Source organism: Aegilops tauschii, chromosome 2, assembly GCF_002575655.3.
Source record: "Aegilops tauschii subsp. strangulata cultivar AL8/78 chromosome 2, Aet v6.0, whole genome shotgun sequence".
In the NCBI taxonomy this organism is placed as follows: Eukaryota; Viridiplantae; Streptophyta; class Magnoliopsida; order Poales; family Poaceae; genus Aegilops; species Aegilops tauschii.
In genome coordinates this window covers 76093482-76110926 of record NC_053036.3, presented here as the reverse complement: position 1 = coordinate 76110926, position 17445 = coordinate 76093482, and positions in this window count along the sequence as shown.

The window sequence follows — 17445 nt, the reverse complement described above, 5'->3', positions numbered from 1 at the left end:
AGTCCCGGTTCGTGGCACCAACCGGGACTAAAGGTGGGCATTAGTCCCGGTTGGTGCCACCAACCGGGACCAAAGGCCTCTTTTCAGCAGCCCAAAGGGCGGGAAGCGGCGGCCTTTGGTCCCGGTTGGTGGCACCAACCGGGACTAAAGGGGGGGCATTGGTCCCGGTTGGTGCCACCAACCGGGACCAAAGGCCTTGCGCTGCCCGCGGCCAAAAGTTTAGTCCCACCTCGCTAGTTGAGAGGGGCTCGGAGTGGTTTATAAGCTCCACTGCGGCTGCCCTCTCGAGCTCCTCTCAAATGCTGGCTTACGGGCCTAATGTCACACTGTGCTGTCTGTTGGCCTATTGGGCCTTCTGCGGGCCTGAATCCTGGCCCAGGTTGGGTTTCTAGTCGTATTCAGGCCGTGGTGGCCCAATAGGTGGCAGTTTTTTAAATTTTTTGCATTATTTATTTTCTTTTGTTTTTTGCTTTATTTTTTAATTCTTTTTGCTTTTAGGTCAGCAAAATTATAAACTGTCTGTTAGTGCCATTAGTTTTAGAAAACATATAAACTTTCTATTAGTGCCATTAGTTCTTTATGAAAATTCTTTTTGCTGTATTTAATTTTCTTATTTTCTTTTTTGCTATATTTATTTTGTTTTATTTCTACTTACAACAAAAAACTTATTTATTTTATTTTATTTTGTTTCTAATTACTTATTTATTTTACTTTATGATAATTCTTTCTGCTATTAAAGTTTCATCAAAAAAAGTTCTTTATGAAAATTCTTTTTGCTTTTAATGATTAAAAATAAAAAAGAGGCGCAATGCGCGTTGATTTGCTTCAAGCCTTTCGGAATAGTGTAGAGTGCACTGCACATAGCTCGATGCAGTCTACCTTATTCCTCAAGGCTTGAAGCTAAGCAACGTGAGCATTGCGCCTCTTCTTCATCGTCTCTGCACTCAGGGCTTATAAACCGCTCCTAGTGCCTCTCAGCTAGCGAGGTGGGACTAAAAAACTGCTTAGCTAGTAAGAAACTCTAGTACCGGTTCGTGCCACGAACAGGTACTAAAGGTGCTCGTGGGGCCACAGCCTCATTAGTACCGGTTCGTGGCACCAACAGGGACCAAAGGGTGGAATTGGTCCCGGTTCGTGCCACCAACCGGGACCAATGGCCTTGCACAGCGGCGTGGTGGTGAGTTTAGTCCCACCTCGCTAGCTAAGAGAGAGCCGCACCTGTTTATAAGGTGCGGTGCACCTGAGCTGTCGAGCTCCTCTCTAAAGCAGGCTTACGGGCCTAACCTCTCTGCACTCAGGGCTTATAAAGCATTTCAAATGAACTCTGAAAAGGTTGAAAGTTGGCATGGTATCATCATTTCATCCACATAGCATGTGCAAGAAAGTTGAGAGGGTTATGGCAAAAACTAGATGCACTTCTTGTACAAAACGGCAATGGTATCATACTCGTCTATTACAAAGTTGGCATGCTATCATCATAATAGTTGCGGGAGAAAAGTCTTCACTTTTTCTTCGCTTGTGTCATTTGCTTATTGCGCCGTAACCATGGATAATCTTCATCGTTTATCAGGATGCTTGGGTCAGCCTTGACTTTGGAGGGAGGAATTTCATGAAACTTTTCATAATCTTCAGAGATGTCTGTCTTGCCCTCCACTCCCACAATGTCCCTTTTTCCTGAAAGAACTATGTGCCGCTTTGGCTCATCGTATGATGTATTCGCTTCCTTATCTTTTCTTTTCCTCGGTCTGGTAGACATGTCCTTCACATAGATAACCTGTGCCACATCATTGGCTAGGATGAACGGTTCCTCAGTGTACCCAAGATTGTTCAGATCCACTGTTGTCATTCCGTACTGTGGGTCTACCTGTACCCCGCCTCCTGACAGATTGACCCATTTGCACTTAAACAAAGGGACCTTAAAATCATGTCCGTAGTCAAGTTCCCATATGTCCATTATGTAACCATAATATGTGTCCTTTCCCCTCTCGGTTGCTGCATCAAAGCGGACACCGCTGTTTTGGTTGGTGCTCTTTTGATCTTGGGTGATCGTGTAAAATGTATTCCCATTTATCTCGTATCCTTTGTAAGTCAATACAGTCGAAGATGGTCCCCTGGACAACGAGTACAACTCATCACAAACAGTGGTGTCACCTCTGAGACGTGTTTCCAACCAACTGCTGAAAGTCCTGATGTGTTCACATGTAATCCAGTCGTCACACTGCTCCGGGTGTTTGGACCGCAGACTGTTCTTGTGTTCATCGACATACGGGGTCACCAAGGTAGAGTTCTGTAGAACTGTGTAGTGTGCTTCAGACCAAGAATATCCGTCCCTGCATATTATTGAGTTCCCCCCTCCAAGCGTGCCTTTTCCAGTCAGTCTCCCCTCATACCGCGATTTAGGGAGACCTATCTTCTTAAGGCCAGGAATGAAGTCAACACAAAACCCAATGACATCCTCTGTTTGATGGCCCATGGAGATGCTTCCTTCTGGCCTAGCGCGGTTACGGACATATTTCTTTAGGACTCCCATGAACCTCTCAAAGGGGAACATATTGTGTAGAAATACGGGCCCCAGAATGACAATCTCGTCGACTAGATGAACTAGGACGTGCGTCATGATATTGAAGAAGGATGGTGGGAACACCAGCTCGAAACTGACAAGACATTGCGCCACATCACTCCTTAGCCTTGGTATGATTTCTGGATCGATCACCTTCTGAGAGATTGCATTGAGGAATGCACATAGCTTCACAATGGCTAATCGGACGTTTTCCGGTAGAAGCCCCCTCAATGCAACCGGAAGCAGTTGCGTCATAATCACGTGGCAGTCATGAGACTTTAGGTTCTGGAACTTTTTCTCTGGCATATTTATTATTCCCTTTATATTCAACGAGAAGCCAGTCGGGACCTTCATACTGAGCAGGCATTCAAAGAAGATTTCTTTCTCTTCTTTCGTAAGAGCGTAGCTGGCAGGACCTTCATACTGCTTCGGAGGCATGCCGTCTTTTTGGTGCAAACGTTGTAGGTCCTCCCGTGCCTCAGGTGTATCTTTTGTCTTCCCATACACGCCCAAGAAGCCTAGCAGGTTCACGCAAAGGTTCTTCGTCACGTGCATCACGTCGATTGAAGAGCGGACCTCTAGCTCTTTCCAGTAGGGTAGGTCCCAAAATATAGATTTCTTCTTCCACATGGGTGCGTGTCTCTCAACGTCATTCGGAACAGCTAGTCCGCCGGGACCCTTTCCAAAGATTACGTGTAAATCATTGACCATAGCAAGTACGTGATCACTGGTATGCATGCCGGGCTTCTTCCGGTGATCTGCCTCGCCTTTGAAATGCTTGCCTTTCTTTCGACATTGATGGTTGGTCGGAAGAAATCGACGATGGCCCAGGTACACATTCTTCCTGCTTTTGTCCAGGTATATACTTTCAGTGTCATCTAAACAGTGCGTGCATGCGTGGTATTCCTTGTTTGTCTGTCCTGAAAGGTTACTGAGAGCAGGCCAATCGTTGATGGTTACAAACAGCAACGTGTGCAGGTTAAATTCCTCCTGCTTGTGCTCATCCCATGTACGTACACCGTTTCCATTCCACAGCTGTAAAAGTTCTTCAACTAATGGCCTTAGATACACATCAATGTCGCGGCCGGGCCGCTTAGGGCCTTGGATGAGAACTGGCATCATAATGAACTTCCGCTTCATGCACATCCAAGGAGGAAGGTTATACATACATAGAGTCACGGGCCAGGTGTTGTGATTGCTGCTCTGCTCCCCGAAAGGATTAATGCCATCCGCGCTTAAACAAAACCATACGTTCCTTGGGTCAGCTGCAAACTCAGCCCAGTACTTTCTCTCTATTTTTCTCCACTGCGACCCGTCAGCGGGTGCTCTCAACTTCCCGTCTTTCTTACGGTCCTCACTGTGCCATCGCATCAACTTGGCATGCTCTTCGTTTCTGAACAAACGTTTCAACCGTGGTATTATAGGAGCATACCACATCACCTTCGCAGGAACCCTCTTCGTGGGGGGCTCGCCGTCAACATCACCAGGGTCATCTCGTCTGATCTTATACCGCAATGCACCGCATACCGGGCATGCGTTCAGATCCTTGTACGCACCGCGGTAGAGGATGCAGTCATTAGGGCATGCATGTATCTTCTGCACCTCCAATCCTAGAGGGCATACGACCTTCTTTGCTGCGTATGTACTGTCGGGCAATTCGTTATCCTTTGGAAGCTTCTTCTTCAATATTTTCAATAGCTTCTCAAATCCTTTGTCAGGCACAATATTCTCTGCCTTCCACTGCAGCAATTCCAGTACGGTACCGAGCTTTGTGTTGCCATCTTCGCAATTGGGGTACAACCCTTTTTTGTGATCCTCTAACATGCGATCGAACTTCACCTTCTCCTTTTGACTTTGGCATTGCGTCCTTGCATCGACAATGACCCGGCGGAGATCATCATCATCGGGCACTGGTTCCTCTTCATCTTCAGCAGCTTCCCCCCTTGCAGCATCATTGGGCACATCGTCTGGTTCCTCTTGATCTTCAGCAGCTTCCCCCGTTGCAGCATCACCATATTCAGGGGGCACATAGTTTTCATCGTCCTCTTCTTCTTTGGCGTCTTCCATCATAACCCCCATTTCTCCGTGCCTCGTCCAAACATTATAGTGTGGCATGAAACCCTTGTAAAGCAGGTGGGCATGAAGGATTTTCCGGTCAGAGTAAGACTTCGTATTCCCACATGTAGGGTACGGACAACACATAAAACCATTCTGCTTGTTTGCCTCAACCACTTCGAGAAAATCATGCACGCCCTTAATGTACTCGGAGGTGTGTCTGTCACCGTACATCCATTGCCGGTTCATCTGCGTGCATTATATATAATTAAGTGTGTCAAAAACCATTACAGAACATCATGAATAGATAATTAAGTGACCAAATTAATAGAAGTTCATCATCACATTAGAACCAAAGTACATACATAGTTCTCATCTAACAACATATATATAGCTCTCCAGAGCATCTAATTAATTAAACCATACATTGAAACTATGTAAAACATTTCAATGCGAAAACAAATGCGATCATAATCGCAACCAAGGTAACAATTGATCCAACGGCATAATGATACCAAGCCTCGGTATGAATGGCATATTTTGTAATCTTTCTAATCTTCAAGCGCATTGCATCCATCTTGATCTTGTGATCATCGACGACATCCGCAACAAGCAACTCCAATATCATCTTCCCCTCCTCAAATTTTTTTATTTTTTCCTTCAAGTAATTGTTTTCTTCTTCAACTAAATTTAACCTCTCGACAATAGGGTCGGTTAGAATTTCCGGTTCAACCACCTCCTAGATAAATAAAATCTATGTCACGCTGGTCGGTATATTTGTCATAAACAATAAATGAATCAAATAGTTATAAAAAGATAATATATACCACATCCGAATCATAGACAGGACGAGGGCCGACGGGGGCGGATACCAAAACCATCGCACTATGTAATAAGAAGGAATAAAATAGTAAGAAAATTAGACAAGTATCTATCTAAAGTAAGAATTTTTTTCTTTCAAAAAGAAGATAAGAACAAGAGGCTCACCACGGTGTTGCCGGGCGGTCGACGGCGGTGAAGACGGGAATGGGACGTGACGGGCCGCTAAACCTAGACAAATATCGAGGAAAATGGAGCTTTGAGGTCGAGCTTCGAGAGGACAAAGCTTAACTAGTGTGGCTCGGGCATTTCATCGAACACCTCATGTGCATAGGAGGTGAGCTAGAGCACCACAAAGCCCTCCCCTCGCCGGCCAGAGAAAAACAGAGCACTGGAGTGCTCTGCTCGCGGGCGAGGGGTATATATAGGCACCTCATTGGTCCCGGTTCGTGGCATGAACCGGTACTAAATCCGGGCCTTCTGTCCCGGTTCATGCCAAGAACCGGGACAAATGGTTGTGGGCCAGGAGCGAGGACCATTAGTCCCGGTTCGTGGCTCGAACCGGGACAAATGGTTCCATACGAACCGGGACCAATGCCAACGAGGCCCCGGCCGGCCCCCTGGGCTCACGAACCGGGACGAATGCCCCCATGGGTCCCGGTTCGTGACTGAACCGGGGCTAATGTGAAAACTGCCCTGTGAGCTATGCCCTGTTTTCTACTAGTGGAACCAGACGATGTGCCCGATGATGATCTCCGCCGGGTCATTATTGATGCAAGGAGACAATGCAAAAGTGAAAAGGAGAAGCTGAAGTTCGATCTCATGTTAGAGGATCACAAGAAAGGGTTGTACCCCAATTGCGAAGATGGCAACACAAAGTTCGATCGCAAGGAGACAGTGCGAAAGTGAAAAGGAGAAGCTGAAGTTCGATCGCATGTTAGAGGATCACAAAAAAGGGTTGTACCCCAATTGCGAAGATGGCAACACAAAGCTCGGTACCGTACTGGAATTGCTGCAGTGGAAGGCAGAGAATGTTGTGCCTGACAAAGGATTTGAGAAACTACTGAAAATATTGAAGAAGAAGCTTTCAAAGGATAACGAATTGCCCGGCAGTACGTACGCAGCAAAGAAGGTCGTATGCCCTCTAGGATTGGAGGTGCAGAAGATACATGCATGCCCTAATGACTGCATCCTCTACCGTGGTGCGTACGAGGATTTGAACGCATGCCCGGTATGCGGTGCATTGCGGTATAAGATCAGATGAGATGACCCTGGTGATGTCGACGGCGAGCGTCCCAGGAAGAGGGTTCCTGCGAAGGTGATGTGGTATGCTCCTATAATACCATGGTTGAAACGGTTGTTCAGAAACAAAGAGCATGCCAAGTTGATGCGATGGCACAGTGAGGACCGTAAAAAAGACGGGAAGTTGAGAGCACCCGCTGACGGGTCGCAGTGGAGAAAAATCGAGAGAAAGTACCGGGCTGAGTTTGCAGGTGACCCAAGAAACATATGGTTTGGTTTAAACGCGGATGGCATTAATCCTTTCGGGAAGCAGAGCAGCAATCACAGCACCTGGCCCGTGACTCTATGTATGTATAACCTTCCTCCTTGGATGTGCATGAAGCGGAAGTTCATTATGATGCCAGTTCTCATCCAAGGCCCTAAACAATCCGGCAACGACATTGATGTGTACCTAAGGCCATTAGTTGAAGAACTTTTACAGCTGTGGAATGGAAATGGTGTACGTGTGTGGGATGAGCACAAACAGGAGGAATTTAACCTGCATGCGTTGTTGTTTGTAACCATCAATGATTGGCCTGCTCTTAGTAACCTTTCAGGACAGACAAACAAGGGATACCACGCGTTATTTCAATCAAAAGGCCCTCAATAAATTAACGGTCACTTGCTACAGTCTGTAAGTACTACTTCTGTCATTAAGTCTCTATATATAGCTCAGCTCTTTCATTGCATGTATATATAATTATCCTCACTATATTATGCAGATTGAAAATCGTCGAATGTAGAAAAGCAGAAATCTATGATATTGGGTTCATTAACGCAAATCTCATAGACGAATTTACGGTTAAATTTCATCGCAAAGAAACCGAGGCCAACTTGCTGCGATCGTTGGTAATAAATCAAAACAAAGATAAAATATTCTTTCTTTACAACTTCATGTGAGTGTTACTGTCTTGTGCATATTCGTTTTCCCTTATTACTCGAGGTTATAGTAATGTAATTGATGAGTTATGCATGCCTGCGCAGTTTCCACTATATTCTCCTAGAGATTAAGCTTGAGAAGGGACTAGTAACCGTCTTAGACTCGAGACGAAAAGATCCCGAGGACTATGCGGACATGACTAAAATGCTCAAGTAGTAAGTTCAATCGATCATTATCGCACCATATCGGCAACTTTTTTCATTTCCTGATATGAAGTAATTGTTTTCTTTGTCTCGCAGGGTTTGGAAAGTATTCACCGCACAATCTCCGGGACTGCCGAGGGAGCTGCGATTTACATACCCGAAAGTAAGTACTACTAGCTAGCTAGTTCCGCGCATCTCCCGTTGATTCTAGCTACTTTCATCAATGCCATTTATAATGCTTCATTATCAGTTTGATTGACCTCTATTTCTCGTAAAGTGCTTGTGGCAGGAACCCGGGAATAATTACCGTGGATACTACGTTTGCGAGTTCATCTACAACGCGACAGCCAAGAATAAGTGGGGCTACTCTAAAAGACAATTTGAAGTGCGTAAGCAATAATATTCACAATTTCATTTTATTACCATCATTTGTGTTGAGTTTCATTCATATATATGTATTGACCCCCTTCTTCAAATTAGACGTGGCAGATGCGGGATGAACTCCTACCACAAGATCGCATAAAAGCAATTCAAGAGGAATTGGCGGGATTCTTTCTTGACCACGTCATCAGTAAAGCCGGAGAATACCATGTGGAACTTGAGTTCCTATGCTAGGGGATTGTAAGAGATCTTATATTGTATATATGTAGCCAGTAGCGTCGGTTAAATATACGAAAACTTGTTGTTCGACCAATCTCTTGGAGAAGGAGAGGTCGATCACTTCTCTCTGTATATGTTCATGACGATCGACTTAATGGTTTCCTTCATTTGCTTACTAGCTAGCGTGTCGAGTCCTCTCTATACGTATAGTACGTAGCGTTGACCAAGCACGGAGATAAGAGAGGACACTTCTCTCTATTAGCTAGCTAACACAATATATGAAACCCCTAAATTAACCCCCCAAAACCCCCCAAAACCCCCAATCCCCCCACCCCTTTCAGAAAACAAAACAAAAAGCCTAACCCCTGAACTGCTGACGCGTGGACGCCTTTTGTTCCCGGTTGGTGCTACCAACCGGGACAAAAGGCCCCTCTGCCTGGGCAAGCCGCAGCGGCCACATGGAGGCCCATCTGTCCCGGTTGGTATAAGAACCGGGACTAAAGGTATTGGGCTTTAGTACTGACCCTTTAGTCCCGGTTCGGTAACGGGACAAATGGGCCTTATGAACCGGGACAAATGGGCCTTTTTCTACTAGTGTAATATAAGAGGTAATTTATGAAATTGGGTGCATCATGAAAATGTCTAGTATCTATGTATGTTGATGAACACCGTGTGATGATTTTTGGAAAGCAATTGATTGCTCTCAAATTCAGCACTAGAAACTGAAGGCATGTATGTTTACAAAATTGTGTTTCTGTGTACTTGAGAAAGCAGAGGATCATTTGGCTGGCAACCATTGATCTTGTACTTCTTGACATACATACATACAACTCCTCTGTTTCTTTGCCACGATCTGATCGAGCTAACGCTGCTGTGGATTCTATAGACCCCACATTCTTTTGTTTAATTTGTTATGAATCCAACACTGCAATAGCATGCATACAATGAGAGTTCTCTTTTCATCAGTGCATTGTACATGATGGTCGTTGCACCACCACATCGGCACCACTGCATGCTGCTCCAGTTCAGGCGCCCGCCACTACTTCACAACGAACAGAAAGAATGATAAGGTTTATGCTCCTCTCATGCCGCAAAAGACTAACAGAACACACACACGCACGAACCAATCAAGAAGGTGGTCCAAAGCAGCACCAATTCAAGGCCAGTAAATAGTAAGAAACCTCGATGATTTGGAGCGTGGCGCGGGGCCTGTTCTTGAGGTCGACCTACACGCAAGGGGATGGAGGCGACGAGCACCCATGCCGTGAGGAAGAGGATGGGTACTGGACCCTATCAAAATTTCTTAGACTATGAAAAAAACATACATCTGAGTTGAAGTTAATACAATAAATATCATAGACCCATGTATACTGGACCTTATCAAAATTTGCTACTTGTAGCTTCACGAACACTTGAGAAGTGGATATATAACGCAGAACCAGAAAGCATGAAAGTGTCAAACTATAAGATAATCTCATATTTACAGTGACAGGCAAATTTGGTTGAAGTAACACTTATGAGCAAGTATTACATGCTCTGAGGAAAATGTGGAAAAATGTATATACAAACCATAAATAAAGAAGACCAATGTATTCCACGTATCTAAGTTGGTATCTACTGGGAACGAGTTCTTCGAGACTAATTAATTGGGGAGTCAAAGCTTATAACCAAAAAAAAAGGGGGGGGGGGGGGGGGGGGGGCAAAATCAGAAAACGCATTGCATCTGAGGAACTGGTAGCGAGTTAAGGAAAATATAAGGAACTGGTAGGTAGAAACTGAGGGAAGGTCTTACTCTACTGACCTAACCCAATGGGCAGTATACGTAATATGTGACTTCCAAGTTGATTAACGACATAGCACCTGCAGAATTCATAACACATAGTCCCTGCTGAAAATTAAAAAACTGTTATATTCCACCGCTGATGCAAGCAGAGGGATGGTTCTACATGTTGGGGTACATCACAATACACATTTCCGAAACCAGTTATCATTTGCGCATGTGTTGCTAATCAATCATTCAAGCCACCGGCTAGCTTTGGGTAGTTAGTCTACCATAGGATTCAATCCATCTCATGGCAAGTAAGGTTTGCTACGTGCATGTATTGTCATCTGCCAAAGGCACCGACCAGGTTAAACAATGTTTTCAGAATTTTATATATGCTAGTGCTTTTATATATCTTGACCAAGGATTTTCTGATATGAACCTGTTTGTTAGAGGGACAAATGATCCACCTATTACATGTAGGTATAACTTCACAACTTGTTACCATTACAGGTAACGCAAACATGTTTCCAAACATTTTATCCAAAAACATGATAAATTATATTAATAAAAGAAAGGTGTAAGCCTTTTCCAGGTTCATAACTATTAAGGATTTTTTATTTCAATTTGCAGGAAATAATTATTGATCCAACAATTCTCAATGTGTGTTTTCACAATGGTTTTAATCAATCTGCTATCAGACCCAGGGCATATATTTCTGTTGAACAAAAAAATGCTGAAGAATAATTTATTCTCCACTTGATCTGAAAATCATTCCTCCACCGAAATTGCAATCTGCACCAAATTAATCTCACGACACAACTCCGAAGTCAAAACGCCCAATCAATCATGGTTGCTTCAAAGACAAGGCAAGGAAGATCCCACTAAACATTTAAGAGGTAGAGGATCACACGGTGTGCTACTGGAAGAAGATAAGAATAGCACAATTTATCGAAATTTCTGGAATGCAAGAGCATCAGGCGCTACACGCACGGGCAGGAGAAGAGTAAATAGCATAAAATTACTAGTTTACAGGCTATGGTTCCAAAAACCTACCGAATTTATTTTTTTCGCTGATAACTACCAAGTCAGGGGTTGGCTGTTTCAAAAACCCCAAATTCTCTTTGTTAAAAAATTAAACAGGTTTATGACAGGTCGGGCCTGCCACTAAACACACCGTTTGGTTGACCATTTGTTTGACCGTTAACTGACTTGTGGGGGCCACATGTCAGCGCCTCATCAACAGAATTTTTACAGATTAGCCCCTACAAATATTTTTAAAAAGCAATCAGGTCCCTGGAATCATTTTTAAAAAGCAATCGGGTCCTTGCAGTGTCGCCGCCGCGCCTCCAAAGGGCTCTGCCCATGGTCGCCGTTGCACCATGGGGCTTCGCCCGTGGTCGCCGCGCCCGCAGCCTGGGTGGCCGGGGTGGTCGCCGGGCGCGCCGCCGTGGGGCTCCGGCTCAGGTCGCCGCGCCGCCGCACGCCATCGGGATCCGCCTGGAGCGCCGCCAACCATGGGGCTCCGGCTCGGGTCGCCGTGCCACCGCGCGCCATGGGAGCCGCCTGGGGCGCCGCCGGCCATGGGGCTCCGCTCAGGTCTCCACGTCGTGCCTCGCCCGCGGCCGCCGCCATCCCCTGGCCCAAGCTCCTCAAGATCGACGCAGATGGCCTGCGCCGCTGCTGGAGTGTCGCGGACGAGGCCGGCCTTGTTGCAACCGTCGCCACCAGGAGCTCCGGCTTGGGGGGAGGTTCGCCGGCTTGGGAGGGGGAGGGGGTCGCCGGCTCGGGAGAAGAGAGATCTGGTACAGGAGGCAGAGAAAGAAGAAAGAGAAGAGGAAGAAGAAACTTACATGTGGGCCCCACATGTAAGTTAACGGTCAAACAAAGGTCAAACTAACGGTCTGTTTAGCTGTGGGCCCAACCTGTCATAATCGTGATCAATTTATAAAGACTCGATGATTTGGGTTTTTTGAAACAGCCGACCGCCCATTTGGTAGTTATCTAAGAAAAATTAAAAAGTGGTAGTTTTTTGGAACCATAACCTGTAAACTAGTAGTTTTATGCTATTTACTCGCAGGAATCACAAAAACAAATGTACATCACGTCCTGAAGTCCGGGTTGTTGGTCTGCTCAGCGGCACACGCCTTCACCGCAGCTACCGGCGAGATGCTGTAAGCACATGCGGGTCGGCTTGCTTGGTCCCTCTTGATGGCTCCGACAAGTGTAGCCGGGCCATGGGTCACGGTGAACTTGCCGACTCCTCTATCTGCAGCGGAAGACGTCTCGGGGCAAGTGGATGGCGGGAGGAGACGGAGCAGGGGTCGGCGGCGTGGAAGTGAGTGGCCGTGGGTGAGAGGACAGAAGGAGACGTCGGATTGCCCGAGGCGAGCGAGGAAGGAGGAGGCCGACTGCAGCGATTTCTTTGGGATAGACACGGGATCGACATCGAGGTGGTTGGGATTTGGGGGCGATGGGGCACGACGAAATTGTCCCCGCCAACGAGAGCGGTGGCGCCCATCGACATGACATGGGCATTCTGGCAAGCGCACACTCCGCCGAGCCCTCCTCCTCCTCCTTGACCTGCGCGGCCGTGCCTCTCGTCCTAGACCTTCTTCGCTGCCTGCACCGTTGTGGTGCAGTGCCGGTCCCGACCATGCGTACCCTGCGGCCATGGCGAAAGGTCCACGGGCGGGGCGGCACATAAAAGATGGGCGTAGAGGGAGTCACTCGCACGAAAGAGGAGGTATCGGGGGGTCGCCGGAGAGTGCGTCGTCCTATGGACAGGGAGGCGCTTGGTGGGCGCGGGAGACGGGGTGCGGATGGGTCTTGTCTGGGGAAGCGGAAAGTCTGGATGGAGGCGGAGATCGTGCGAGTCGAGGGTGGATGTTTCCTTCGATCTATTTTTGCCTGGGGTAGTACGAGGGAAATTCTTTTCCATATAAAAGTACAGATTCTGTTTTAATAGTACAGATTTGATCTTCAGAAATTAATTAAAGATTGATCACGATTTATTCGGTTCCATATAAAAGTTACCAAATACACTGAAAATTGATCTTATTGGCAGATAAAATCGGTTTAAATAGATCGTGGGTAAAATCCTGTTTAAATGTGTTGGTGGGATAAAAAAGGTGGGAAGAATTAACCGGAGTGAGGCGAGACTACCAACTCAGACATTAGGAGTTGGGCGCAGGAGACGGGGTGCAGATGGGTTGTGTCTGGGGAAGCGGAAAGTCCGGGTGAAGGTGGAGATCGTGCGAGTAGAGGGTGGATGTTTCCTTCGATCTATTTTTGCGTGGGGTAGTACGAGGGATATTCTTTTCCATATAAAAGTAGAGATTCTGTTTTAATAGTATAGATTTGATATTCAGAAATTAATTAAAGATTGATCATGATTTATTTTTTTCCATATAAAAGTTACCAAATGAACCGAAAATTAATCTTATTGGCGGATAAAATCGGTTTAAATAGATCGTGGGTAAAATCTCTACTTCTAATGGAGCAGTTGGCAGTCTCGCTTCCAGGTTTTTTTTAGTCCCACCTTTCATGGTTTTTTTTGGCACCTCCTCCCACATCTGACTTATCCACCAGAAACCGAAAAAACCTCCTCTTGAGGCCCCAACCCGCACCCATCCACGTAACAAAAAAATAGACCTACGAAGGTTAACCAACGAAAAAAGACCTACCAAGATTAACCAGCGAAAAAAAACCTAATGGAGGAGTTGGTAGTCCGGTACGGTTTACTTTCAACACTTTCCTAATGACAAAAGATCACGGATCTAACTTTCCTAGCTTAGCCAAATCAACGAATCTCTTTCATAAATGCAATTTGCTTTAGGAAACAAATAATAGATTCTTTCCTACCTTAGCCAAATCAACGGATCTCTTCCATTAATGCAATTTGCTTTAGGAAACAAATAATAGATTCTTTCCTACCTTAACCAAATCAGTGAATTTCTCTCATTAATGCAATTTGCTTTAGGAAATAAATAATAGATTTTCAGGAAACAAATAATGGGTTTAATACGGTTTATTTTCAACACTTTCCTAATGACAAAAGATCATGGATCTAACTTTCCTAGCTTTGCCAAATCAACGAATCTCTTTCATAAATGCAATTTGCTTTAGGAAACAAATGATAGATTTTTTCCTACCTTAGCCAAATCAACGGATCTCTTCCAATAATGCAATTTGCTTTAGGAAACAAATAATAGATTCTTTCCTACCTTAACCAAATCAACGGATCTCTTCCATTAATGCAATTTGCTTTAGGAAACAAATAATAGATTCTTTCCTACCTTAACCAAATCAATGAATTTCTCTCATTAATGCAATTTGCTTTAGGAAATAAATAATAGATTTTCAGGAAACAAATAATGGATTTAATACAGTTTATTTTCAACACTTTCGCAATGACAAAAGATCACGGATCTAACTTTCCTAGCTTAGCCAAATCAACGAATCTCTTTCATAAATGCAATTTGCTTTAGGAAACAAATAATAGATTCTTTCCTACCTTAGCCAAATCAACGGATCTCTTCCATTAATGCAATTTGCTTTAGGAAACAAATAATAGATTCTTTCCTACCTTAACCAAATCAGTGAATTTCTCTCATTAATGCAATTTGCTTTAGGAAATAAATAATAGATTTTCAGGAAACAAATAATGGATTTAAAGAAATTCATAGGTAAACCATCTCTACTACTTATTAAACAAGAAAACATGTACATCGCTAAGTGTACCCAGCCTAACGTACACATAACAACATAGCTCAATTATAACCACACGATCAGAATCACTTAATTTAATCTAATCCAGAGCCAAAAACGCGCTTAGCAATTTACCTGGGCGGACGAAAACTCTGCCGTACCAAACGTTCCGCGCGCCCCGCGTCGACCCCGGTACATCGTTTCCTAATCCAAGGAAAGGAAAACACAATCCGATATCGAAAGATCCCTGAATGCAGGTGAGCGACGCGGTCAACACGGGGAGGCGGCGACATCTCGAGGGAACGGTGATGGCCAAGTTGTGGGCTCCGGCGGGGCTGCTGTGGATCTGGCGGATGGCAGCAGGATCGGGTCAACGACGGACGGCTCCGGCGAGAGTCGGAGGGACGACGGCGGCGGCTGAGCTCCTCCATGGCCTGCTGCGGTTCCAGGGAGAACAGAAGGAAGGGAGGGGAGGAAGGGCACGGCCAGCAGGCTCTCACCTCTCTTACCTCCATGCCGCCGTCGACACGACCCCCGAGCCTAGACCACGACCCATGCGACGGGACCCCGCTGATGCCGGCGGCGGTGCCGGGTTCCATGATCTATTCGACTTCATGTGTCGAATCATCAAGTCCGCACCAGCACTCCACCGGGCCCCTCAGTGGGATCGGCGTCCGTATCAGCTCCTGCCTCTGCAAGTCAAGGGGTAGGCTGCTCGATCGCATCTCCAAGAGTCCCTCGCCGCCACAACGCCTGCAGTCGCGGACGGCCGTACCTGTCGACGGGAGCGGCTGAGCAGGGGACATCCCGCCGATCCGATGGCGGAAGGGCGAGATAATGGGCAAGTCTACCTCGGGTTGAATCTGGACACCAACGAGCTCCTTGCAGTAAACCAGGTGCTGGACTTTTGCGTTTTGTTTATCAGGTTTGCACTGTGTGAATCACGCCGGTCCGGCTCTCACCCCTCTCTGACCTCCATGCCGCAGTTGGGCGCTCCTTCGAAACAAGATTATCGTGTCTAGGTATACAGTCCGCCACAAAACTCTCCCGTGCAGTGGGCGTACGGAAGGTACCTTCCTCTCCTGATTTTGTATATGGCAGTGTAGTACTATGTGGTTAACTGAAAACGAAGAGTAAGCAAATTAGTTCCTGTCAGAACAACTGTAGCCGGCATCGCCGCCGTCGCTTATGGAGCTCCACACCATTCCCCAATTGTACGAGAGCATGTTCAATCTTCGCCATTCTATACTATGTGCAAATGGTCAACTCTTTTCCAAACAAGAAGATATGAGGATTAGGCATATATGCCCCATAAGGTAGCTATATTCATGTGTTGTAGTGTGGATTATGGTCACGCTCTGTCTTGGACTGCAGATAGCTAGGTTAACAAAAATGGATACTCTGCATATTTTCTGAATTTTTAGTAAGGTCTACATGAATAAGGTTAGCAGTACTTTTGACTTGGGGCACTGGTTAATTCTTCACATGCAGGAACGTGGAGAGATGGTGGGCTCCAAGCCCATGGTGATTTTATTGTGCTTGCAGCTTGAGATGTACTTGGTCCAAATGAAAATCATCATTTTGAAGGGTTAGTAGATGATGCTCAATGCCATAAACCTGCACCGATCGTCACTCATGTCATCTCATAGAAGTCTATTGAATTTTAATTAACTTTTGCTGTATGCTATCCATGATGTAAGTGGAGATAGGAAGTTCCAAAAAAATCGTGCACAATGGGGATGTGCACCAATGATTTGACAAGATAAGATGTTTGTGAAGTATGAAAAATTATGACCTAAGCAAAACTTTTATTTACATATATTCATACATACTTTGAATTTTAGAAACATGTATTGCACGTATATAGTTAGATCTTAATTTTGTTTATTATTCAAAATGCTTGTACCCACTAGATTACATTTTTTTACCTTGAAGGAGTATTATATTACTATTATTTGGAATCCACCTTGATCCTCCACTTCTATTTTTCCTAGGCAACTTCGCATGGAATTAGGATCACTTAATAAGGTTCTGGTTTCTTTTTCAAATTCACTTGCTTTATGCATGAACCTATTATAGATTTGTTGGTGTTGATTTGCAGTAAGAGCGAATGTAATATTGTTCTCATCAATTTCTTTCATAGCATGTGTAATGCGTTATAACATCAGTTTCATTGGATTGGAAAAGGTGATAAACATGCAACCATTCTTACTCGATGATATGAATACTTCAGGAGCAATGGTGGCATTTGTTTGCACATTAGTATTCCATTATGTAGTAAAGGATATGGTCTGGTAGTCATTCTTTATCGTTATAGTTATTGTCAAATGGTGGAATATTGCTGCCTAGCAGCTCTGGTTCATGTGTGTGTGAAAAACAATGTAAAATCATTTTTGTTGCTGTAGAATCTCATGAGTCGTATGCAAAAGAAGGCTAGGATATTTATATTTTTTAATTGTTCAGCTGCTTGTGTTACAGATCTGGGCATACCTTTTGTTTGAGATAAATTTGGGCATAAATTGTCACAAATAAATGGGTGGCGTTGGGTCAAGGTTCAGGAACCCAGGGGCATCAT